General features: G+C 35.5%; 1 pseudogene; it reads left to right on the forward strand.

Moving 5' to 3' along the window:
* Positions 1–979: 979 nt before the first annotated feature.
* On the forward strand, positions 980–10603 carry LOC115959340 (annotated as a pseudogene).
* Positions 10604–11631: the final 1028 nt, after the last annotated feature.

Consider the following 11631-nt stretch of genomic DNA (forward strand, 5'->3'; position numbering starts at 1 on the left):
ATGTTTAAGACAAAACACCATTATATTTTTTATTGTTTACCACAATTGTATCGACAAAGGTACCTTATATAACCATCAATATTGTTGGCATACTGAGCAAAAGATGAGCTGGCGATTGCGGTGGCGTTTAACATGGAAGGTATGCCCACGTCTAAAGTCTTGCATTATAATTCTAATCCCTCCAATAATGTTGTCTATAGCCGCTGGAGCTTCTCAAACACAACGTCGCGTACCCCCACATCCCAGGCGAAATAAACCAAATGGAATACATATAGGTTCTTGCCTAGAGCTGCCTCCACCTGCCCCATTTAGTCTCGAATGATAACCCCGACGCCCACTGAATGGGAATTAGCAAAAGTAGCCCCATCAGTTAATCTTGTACCAAGAATTTGTCGGGGGTGTCCACTGAACTGTGTCTTCTAACTTCTATTTCAGTCCGAGCTAGCTTGAAATTCGCAGCGGTAGATTGTCTGCGTTCCTGTTAAAGCACATAAACCATGCCACGCCACCGTGACTACCAACCCCGGCAACTCATCACCCATGTCATGTGTTGCCTTGCAATTTATATTAACAGAACGAGCTGGAGCTCCTCCCTTAAAAGTTAATGTACTCAAATTTTGTCTCAGCCGGTTTTGTCGCCCCCATTTTCAAATCAATTCTTCAAGACTTCAACCTATATAAATATCATCAATTCTGCATCTATTATTTTCCTTTCTTCAAATTTACCCAATTCTGCTCTGCTCCCAAAGATCCGAGCAAATGTTTAATCTCTCAAAACAATGGCTTCTCTAGCATAAAAGAAAAAATGATGGGTCTATCTGGGCCACACGATCTCATCCTCGCCTTCCCATCATTTTCACCACCACAGGTCACAACTTTTCCTTATTTGAATTTCGATTCTTTTTGTGTTTATTATTTTAGTTGGAACTTGGAACTTAGAATTTTCGATGGAAATTGTTTTGATTTTCTATAGATTTAAGAAAACTCGGCCTCAGGAGCTGAAATCTCTAGCTCAAGTCATGTAGGTAGGTGTACTAGAGAACGTTGGATTTGCATTTATGTGATGCTTGTAAATTGTACTAATAAGTAATACCCAATTATGGTGCGCTTAAACATATATTGTTTTGTTATTATTCCATTTTGGGATGTTCTAAATGAATTGTTAACATTGGACATTATTTTAATTACTTTCCTAACTTAGCATTTTCTTTATTTGAGAAGTAAATACCCCTTTTCTTTTCTTTTTTTGTTTCGTTTATTTGAGTTCAAATTATGGAGTTTAATGTTGTGAACTGGTAACATTCTATTGCAAGTCACCTTTGGAAAGTTAAGATTCTTAATCTGGACAAAAAATTTGAGATGGAGGGAGTTTATGATTTTTTTTTTTTTTTTTGATAATTCAATAGTTGGGGAGAGGGATTTGAAGTTTGAACCCTTTATGTTGGAAACACCAAGAGGTGCTAGTTGAGTTAGAAGGTTTTCGACGGGAGTGTATGAATTTTGAATATCTATTGTTGCTGAAGTTTTTGATTGTTGAGTTTTTGTAATTGCTTGAGACCCTTTGTATTCATCATCATGAACATGAAGTATTTGTCTGTTTTAATAAAGCTTCATTACTTATCAAAAAAAAAAAAAAAACTTTGGGAACTTTCACTTTTTTGTAAACTGATCTAACTCATAGGGGATTTTTTTTCCTTTGCTTGGAATTCCCAAATTTTTAATTGATTTTCTTCTTGATAAGGTAATAATTTATTAATAAAAACAAATGGGTACAACCCAAGTGCAAGGAAAGTATACTCTAGGCATGAACCTGTAAAGATGTAAAGAGCTAACAAGAACTAATGTTTACTGAAAGAATTAATTTAAAATAATCAAGAAAAGAAGTGGAAGAAGGAAATTTCAACCAATTCTCTTGTAGTTTAGAATTTATAGTTATATCACTTGTATAGGTTTTTATGCTCTATGTTTTGGTGGTGGATGTGGTTTGGAGGGGTGGGGTGTTGGATTACAGAGCATGAGTGATTTTATTTTGTATCAATTGTTTGTAAAAAAGCACACACGTTATGCAATTATCTCAATGACATATGGCACTGGCAGTGCTTTTGGATGGGTTGATTTGATAGCTAATAGGCTTTAGCAGCCTAGTTTTGTTGAATTTTCATGACTTTATGTTCATATGATGCACCTCTGATACAGTGGCATTTCCAATAGTTTCAGTGGTAGAAATGTTTTCCATTTGATAGCACTGAGGGATATATCTCTCCTAGAACAAAGCACATGCCAAAATGGTGGTGGGGAGAAGCTTCTAAACCTGGGCCCAAAACTGAAGCAACCAGAGACGCAAGACGTTGTCTTCTTTACTGGTACACTACCAATTTTACTCTCTATCTCTTTTTTTTAATTATTTCTTATGAGATGGAAGACGCACTATTTGTGAATGAGCATTACGCCATTTGCCACCATTATTTCTGAAGCTCTTTTTTTATATTTTTGAGGGTTGAGGCAGAGACATTGCGCCATTTATCTGCTAAGTACTACCCTATGGTGCCTCCTCCAAGGTCAACTATTGCAGCAGCATTCAGTCCTGATGGAAGAACACTTGCTTCTACACAGTAAGTTGTCACTAATTGTTTCCTGATTCCATTTCAGGCCTCTCTCTGTTATTGAACTTCCCTCTGTTTTGATTCCTGCAGTGTTGACCATACAGTAAAGATAATTGATGGTCAAACTGGTCGTTGCTTGAGGGTTTTTTTAATTGGTCATAGGAGGACTCCTTGGGTGGTAAGGCAGTCAACTTGCTTCATACAAAGTATCCTTTATTTATATATATGTTACTGAATCTTTTCTCATCCTGAAAATAGTTTTCTTAATATTTGATTTGTGCATTATTGTTGATGAAACTCTGTCTCTCACTGAGGAAGTTGATATCTTATGGAAGAAGTTTATTGAAAATGCAGCACAACTGGATGGGGCTTTATTGAGGTTATTTGGCATTGGATAAAGGGATTTGTTATCCAGGTTATTTGATTTATTCTGTGAAACATTATGACATAAGTCTTTTTCTCCTGGAATTTGTGTTTCTGTCTCGATAAAAGGTGTCTGATGGTTGAAAGTCAAGTCACCTTATGGCTAATGTGCTTAACCAGTGTACTTACGAGGAGGCCTTAAATTTAAGGTCTATTTATGAGTAGGCCCTAAGTTTGAGGTCTAATGACAAGGAGGCCTTAAGTTTGAGGTCATGTATATAAGCTACCCAATTTTAATTTACGGTGGGGGAGCTGTTAGGGGTGAATTTATGTGTGCTTATACGTACCTAATGAAGGTTCTGGCAAAAGACAGTTCGATAATTGCTTAGGATTGAATATATATGTATTCCAAAATTAAAACTTTCGTTAATTAATATTAGGTAGTGAAGTAAGAGGGAGACCCTAAGTAACATGTGATAGATTAAAAGAGTGTTATTGCACATGTTCACTAGTTGGAAGGTAAAAGGCTCTCCCCACGAATGGTCAAATTGACATGATTTCATGCTAGCATTGTTGGATTTAATATTTCAATCTAAAAAACATGAATATATATGTCCACTCCTTTCGTTTGAGATATTGTTGGGCTTAAGAGTTTGAGTAAATGTGAGTTGGTACAAGTAGATAACCTGGTGAAGCACAAAATTCTCAAGAAAATTGCAGGAAACATATAGAGCTGCACGAGAATAAAGAAACGGAAATCAGCACCTAGGTTGCTTGAAATTAGAACCTAGGGTTGCTACTTGCTTGGAATTAGTACCAAGAAGGAAAATCTAGGAATTTTCACTTAGGGTTGCCCAGAATTAGCACCAACTCATTGCAAAAATTCCAACAAAAATTGTATTAAACAAGGATACATACCAATAATGTTTTCTTTGGGGCCTTTAAATAGGGCTCCCAAGTAACATCAAGGGAAATCATGTTATAATTAAAATAACAATCAAATCCCATAGAATCCTCAAAATAAAATAAAAATAAAATCTAATTAGAAACAACTCTGGTCCAATGGAATCTAATTTGGTGTTAGCACCATAATCTCCTAGGGGAGAGGTGGGGACACAATGGAATTTTAGCCTAATTGTTGGGTGTTAAGTTGAGTATAGCCTAGACATATTTGGGTTTGTCTTTGTGGTCAACTTTTAAGGTTTGAGTGGTTTGGAAATGTAGCAGTGAAAATATGACATGAAGGTTTGAAAAGATTTTATTTATCTAAAGGAGCGAATATAACTCTTATGAAGAATACTTCATTTGAATTTAATTGCATTTTTTTTTCTTTTATCGTCTGTATTTATGTTGCTTGAGAAAGATTTTTTGTGAGGCAGGATGGGAGATGAATCAAAATATCATTTGGTGAACTTGTTTGGGTGGGGGGGGGGGGGGCGCGGCGGTGGGGTGGGGTTTGGTTGTTCTCCATTGAACAAGAAAGGATTAAGGTTTCTTATGTTGAGGTGTGCTAGTAAAGTACAAGGGAGTATAGAGTGGATGGACATCTGTTCTGGTTAAAAGGCCATTTAAGGTGATTTTGTTGAAGTTTAGAGGAGGTTGGATTTATTTTTTAAACATGTTAAGTTTGTTATTGATGCTGGCCTGAGGCTGTTTTTGGCATGATTATAGTTTGGTGAGTCTTCTTTAGTTCCCTGATTTTTTTCTTTTTTCTGCAAACAATGATGCTTTAGTTGCTTCATATCTAGGTGGCTCAGCCATTGAAATCCTTCAATTTGTCAATGCCTTTCAGATTGCGAATTTGAATTTGTGGCTAATTCTTTTAAATTTTTGGATTATCAGTTTTCCTATAGGAAGTGAAGATAAAATTAAAATCTATTGGAAGTTTGGTTTGGAAAGTTCGGGGTTTGTTTGTTTTATGATGCCTTGAGAGGGTCTGATCGTGAAAAGTTTCCTTGGAAGACTTTATGGGGGTTGGTAAGGTGCCTCAAAAGTGTGAGGTTCTTCGGAGGATATTGATGATAAATTGGTGTTGTTTGTGCAAAAGTAGGAAAGTCAGTTTATCGTGTTTTACTCCATTGTTGGTTGTATTTTCCTCGAAGTGTTTTTCTCCATTGTTTGGTGGCAGGGGAGACATGGTGGTTGTGTTTTCCTCAAAGTTGTTAATATCGTACCGGTGTACCATTTCCGGATTTTATATATATAAAAGCTAACATTTCTTTGGACAAAACAAATTCAAATGATTCATCAAAAGATAATGATGTAACAAAGAACAATGTAAGAGGTAATTTTAGTAAAGTTTTGAATATTTTAATTGTTTGTAAGAACAAAAGGCAAATAGCATGTCAGTACTTATTCATAAAAAGGTCTGAATAGGTAATTTTAGGTGAATTTATGCTGTGTGCTAGTTGATAACCACCAGGTAATATTAGAAAAAACAAAAAAAGGTGCTGATCTGTTGATCTTATTTTTCTTTCTGGAAAAAGAACAAGAATGTCACAGAAGCTTGGTTCTCTTCTGTACACTTGGACCTATGGTTCTAGAAAGTTCCAAAGAACAAATCAAAGGTGGCAATCAACTCGCGCTTAGACCATGTTTCACTGAAAAAAGCTTTGTTTCCACCTGGGCTCTTCTAGACAAGCAAGGAAAGCCAAAGATGCAAAATCGGGAGAATTCTTTGCTTCATTATTATGAAATTGAAGAACAAGAAGGAAGAGGTGGAAAGGAAAGAGACTAATAGTAGCGATGAAGAACTGAAGATGATGAGTAAATTTGGTGACTTGAGTGATTTTTTTTAATATATTTTAAACTTTGTTATCTCATACCGGTCCGAAACCAATATATTGGCTGAAATTGCTGAAATCCACTGAAATGGTGTAAACAAACTGAGGAAATTCAGTATTTGGACTGGTATGATTTGAGGGGGTTATTCATACTGGTTTGGTAACTGGTATGGTAATTTTTTGTTGTACTGACTAGTACGGTGCAATTTAAACTGCTTTGGTTTCCCTGTTTGGGGTCTCATGGGTAATGATGAATAACTTGATTCAGCTGCTTGCATATTGGCAAGGGAATTTAGGTGTCACGAGAGTGCTAATATTAGGAATGCTATTCCATTGTGTGTAAGGACAATTTTGAGATAAAAATATCTGGAATTTGCCAATAAGCTTTTGCTCAAATAGCACTTCTTTACCTTGTAAAAACAAGGTGGAGGGTGAGATCATAGGGTTATGTAACTTACCCTAAAAAAGAAGGAAATTATAGGAATTTTGATGGCATAGAACATCCTTGACATATTAGGTTGTTCTTTTTTAGATCATGTTATGAATGGATGATTGCTTTAGATAGTGTCTCTTCCATGACTTTTATTTATTTACTTGGATCTTATGAAGTTTTATATTGTAATAATTTAGGAGTGGCTTTAATACAGTCGTAAATCTTCCTATGTATTTGATTTAATTAAGTTATTTACTTACAAAAAATGAAGACTTCAAAAAATTTAAAAATATTGGCTTCATCATTTTATGCTTTATTGTACACCATGACCAAATTGATTTTAACAGAAATATGAGTAATCTGGACATCTTCACAATCAGATTCTTTCTACTTCATTAAAAGTGTCACAACTTTTAGCATGAACTTCATATCTTGTTTAGACATTTCATGGGACGAGCTCCCTTAACTGATAGATTCAGACTCCAGCATTGGCAATATGACATGATGAAAGCCATGACATGGGTTGGTTGCCGACCATCATCCAGAAAGCAATGATCAAAGAAAAATCAGTAACTTGCAGTTGACAAAATATCATAAAAATTTATTAAAATTATCTCAAATTGGATTGCTCAGTTTTAGTTGCTGGTGTAGCTTTTGCTAGGCAATTGTAACGAGTGAAGATAGTTTTTACAGTAACTCATGAGTATGTATTATATTGTATTTCCCAATGGTTCAAACCACTTGTAATGTGTTCTGTAAAATTTTCTAATGTTTTGTGTACCTATGCATCTTTGGTTGGTTAGTTGTTTTGACAATTACTATGATTTCAGTCTGAAACTTCTTCTGGGGATAGGAGTGACTGCTTGAATAACAAAGTAGGATTTCAGGAAGAAAGAGGAGGGCTGTGAATCATTTTTGTGAAGAGGCAGCATGTTTTCAAGATATGTAAATTCTTTTTGTTACCTGTTTTATTCGTCACTAATTTTGGTCATTTATATCTGCTGAGTAATTGTTCAAATTTTATGGTTTCTTTGATTAACTGGATACTTTCTATTTGACATGTGTATTAATTCTAAAAATCTATATCTAGTCAGCAGCCACTTCCTTTTTCTATTGATTTTCTGTCTCCATATGTCACAATACTGTTGGATTTCAGTGTTGGTTTGGCTTATGTTTGCATTGTTGTCCCCTTCTGTTATGATCCTAATGTCCCATATGGATTTAGTATAAACTTAACCATATGTTTATAAGCTCTTGGGCACCCTTCCCTTGCAAGCCGGTTTTCAAGGGTGAGTTCTACCCATGGGTTTATAACATTTGGTATCAGAACCAACCTCATGGGGACCCTTTCCTTGCAAGCCGGTTTTCAAGAGTGAGTTCTACCCATGGGTTTGTAACACCCTCCTCCTCCCTCTCCTTCTTTCTATTTGTTTTTCCTCAATAATAATGCTTTCTAACTTGTCAACCAGATGTGATTTCAAATCTTTTTCTAACTTGTCAACCATATGTAATTTCAAATCTTTTGCTTTTTCGAGTATGATAAACAATCTCTAAAGTTCAGTCTCTGTATCAAAGTACTAATGGAGCTTTTACAGGTTAGGTTCCATCCTTTGCATCCAGAAATAATTGCAAGTGGGAAGCTTGGATTATGAAGTTCGATTATGGGATGCAAACACATCAGAGTGTATAGGATCACGGGATTTTTGTAAATTTTACTGACTCTCTTGTTCAGTTACCTTCTGCAATAGTGGCTGCAGTTTTCAGTTAATAATATTCTTTAAGCTTATATTACTACTCATGTGGATCTTATTGCTACTTTTCTTGTAACAGATCGCTGTATTGCATCCATTGCTTTCCATGCTAAAGGGGATATCCTTGCTGTTGCATCAGGACACAAGGTATTGATTTTTGTCATACAACTTTTCTGTAGTTCTATCATGCTTAAAGGTTTTTCTTTTGATCCTAATTTTTTTTTATATTTAAGTTCATAAGTCATGACTTTGTAGATCTATTATCGGCTTATCGCTGACAAATCAAATCCTGTTCAGTTATACATATGGCAGTACAAAAGAGAGGAGAAGCTTCACAACCAAACTTTATATTAAAGACAAGGAATTCGCTTTGAGAAGTGCATTTTGACCCTCATGCTGCTCCATTTCTATTAACTGCTGAGGTCAATTATCCAAAAAACATTCAACACCTTTGGGTTTACTTGTGATATCCTCCTCCAGCTGTTTTATGGCAAATGCTCATTCCCGTGAATGTGTTAATGACTGCTGAACTACCTCTCATATCCTTACCTTTCTTCTTTGTGCCTTCATTTGCCATAGATGGTTCGACTAGCATGCAAGTCAAGCCTTCTGCTTCAATGCGGTTTCAAGTGGATGCAAATGAAGTGCAGCGACATTATAATAGTATGGTTTCTCCTATGGAATCATTTTGTACTATTCCTACTGGCTCAATATATAAATTTTTCCATCTTGGCATCTCATCTGTCTACTCAGAACATGACAATGCTAGGCGGCATCAGCCTGCCTGGCATTTCTGGAAGATCTAGCTTGCAATATCGCTTTTCAAACTCCCACTTCTCTGTATCTGATTCTGTGGAGGGTGCTGCTCTGGTTAATGCCCCAAGTGATTGGGTTGATACTCAACCCATTATCAGTAGAATCCAGTTGAAAATCACCACCTCACTGGCTGCTGTAGCTACTGCAGAGCTACCTTGCACTGTGAAGCTAAGTGTATGGCCACATGATGTTGAAAATCCTTTTGCCCCACTTAATGCTGAAAGATGTTGCTTACCATACCCCATGCCATCCTATGTAGGTAAGCAGGAAATTTTAATATTCAGATACAACTGTTATGGTGCTTTAGTATTGTAATGGGAATTAGTGCCGTGGCATGAGTGAGGTCAAGGGTTCAAGTCCCATTGAGAGTGTGTGTGTGTGTAACTTAACAAACCAAAAAAAAAGGGTGCCGTAGCATGGCTTTCAATTTTCAAATATCTATTGCATTTTCTTTTGGACAAAGGCCACCATTTGTATGGACCTGCAATATTCTTTATTAGGAGTGTGTCATTTTACTTTCTTTTTATCAAGACATGAAGCTCAGCTTGGCTGAATTTTAAACAGGGTGTTGCATTTAACATTTTTTTTGGGCTGCCCATTTTTTGCCTTGTAGGAGATTTTTAGCGGCCTGTGTTGCATGCACTCTTCCTCATATGGAGGCTGATCCAGGATATCAGACTCTAATCCATCAAGATCCTGGAGCTGGAACATCCCCAACACAACATCCGGTCTCAGCTTACCAAGTCATATACAAGCTTCGCACTTATTCTCTTGAGAAGGCAGCATAAAGCTTCATTCCCATCATCAACTCTTGTCATGCGTTCAACATTTCCCTTCTGTTATTGTTTTTCCTGTTAAATTTTTATGTTGGTGTGTCACCTTATGAACTTGTCTATTTTACTTTTGCAGCTTTGGTTTAGTGCTTGACTTGTATCACAAGCCATAAGAGCTGCCCAGGGTTTGGCTTCTATCCAGGTCAGTTGTTTTTTGTGGATAAATGGAATTTGCATCTGAATTCATTGTCCTATTGGCTGGAAATTTGTGTCAAGTTCTCATATTTCAGTCTTTTAAAACCACAATTCTTCATTGATCCATAAAACCACTGGGTTGCATATCACCAATCCAACAATTTAGGCAATTGCAATTGGTCCATTATTCAACAAATGTATTAATTTTTACTTAAAAGTTTACTTTTTATTAGAAAGTGTATGCATAATAGGAAAAAAGGAAATTTCGAGACCTCAATGATGTGCCAGTGATTTCACCAGTGACCCAGTTCAGTGTTTTATGCATGAATTGTATTTGCAGTTCTCACGTACATTCTGAGCACATATTACTTGCCCATGGTCGACGTCATGGTTCTCTTCTTAAAAGTATTGTCAATGATGGGAAAACTTATTTACACTATTCTGGAGGTAACAGCATTTTATTGGCTTTATTTGTTACAATAGTTTCCTTTCATGAATTTTCTTTTTAACTGCTACTTTACAATGCTGGAAAATTTCTCTGTTAGACTCAGTTCTCTACATTTTGTTTGTCATTCAGGTTGCAGAGTTTCAGATATGGAACTTGTGGGAGTGCTTCCAAGTGCAGAGGATGAGGTCTGGTCAATGTTGCTTGCTTTCATCCATTTGCTGGAGGTCTTGTTATTGGAAGAAAAGCAGAAATGCCACTAAACTAGGCTCTTGGCAGTGATCTTACTAATACTAACATGTAATATAAAAAATGCCTTTCTATTTTATCTAGGCCTACTTTTGGGAGGAAAGGATTTGTCACATTAGTATAAGCATCCGAGATGCAAATTTGGGTGTGTTAACTAGTAAGCAAATTAAGGTTCTCTAAAAGATTCCATTAGAATTGCTGCTAAATGACTAAAAGAGAGGTGCTTCTTTATAAAAGCTCTAATTCACTAAATTATTTGAGACTTAATTTATAGAATTTTCCCTAAAGTATAAACCATCATAACAAAATGAGGTACATGAACTCTATTACTCAAAAAAGAAAAGAAAAAGTAATCTATATATTTTACACATTAACTTTGTAATTCTTTTATAATAAATTTCAAATATAAAAATGTTGAGTCAAACACTTATAATGTAAAAATATTATTTGAAAAGTGAAAACTATTTTTTTTAAAATATATTATTTGAAAATTATTTTTATATTGTTCCAAAACAAAAATAAAAATTCTTTCTATCAAATATGCCTCAAAATGTAAGAACAAAAAATATGCCTTAAAATAAAAACTATTAAGGCCTGTTTGGTAGGTCATTTTAAGCAATTTTTAGAGCATTTTAAACACACTAATACACATTTTCACACACACATATATCAAAAAGACCCAAACATTTCCTCTGCCAACATCCTTAATATCTCTGGAAATGCATTGCACTGTTGGTCTGGTCTGGTCTGGCCTGTGTTGAACTCTCGTCAATCCAAAAGAGGTTTTTTTTTTTTTTGAAGGGTCAATCCAGAAGAGTGAAAAGACACAGTCAAATAATTTTTATTTTTAAATGTATTTTATGGAACTTAACCAACGTATCTCCGGTGGCATAAAAAATTTCTTATCAGGGCGAGCAGCCGGAGCCACTCCGTTACCAGTACAGCTAGTCTGCTACAATAACTACTAACCTCTACTAAACGCATGCTAGAAGAAAAAGGAAAAGATCAAATCTCTATGCTTACGTCAGCGTATCATTATTATTTCTGGGTGGTCTACAGTCTACACAATACAATGATGGATACCCATAACAAATTCCATTTATAAAAAATTCATATTTATATAGGCAGTATCAGAAATTCCAAAATAAAACCATTATTTAAGAAAAATCATCACCATTTCATTATGATTAAAATAGAAATTCTCTAGAAAAAAATATATG

The sequence above is a fragment of the Quercus lobata genome, chromosome 9, assembly GCF_001633185.2.
Source record: "Quercus lobata isolate SW786 chromosome 9, ValleyOak3.0 Primary Assembly, whole genome shotgun sequence".
Classification (NCBI taxonomy): Eukaryota; Viridiplantae; Streptophyta; class Magnoliopsida; order Fagales; family Fagaceae; genus Quercus; species Quercus lobata.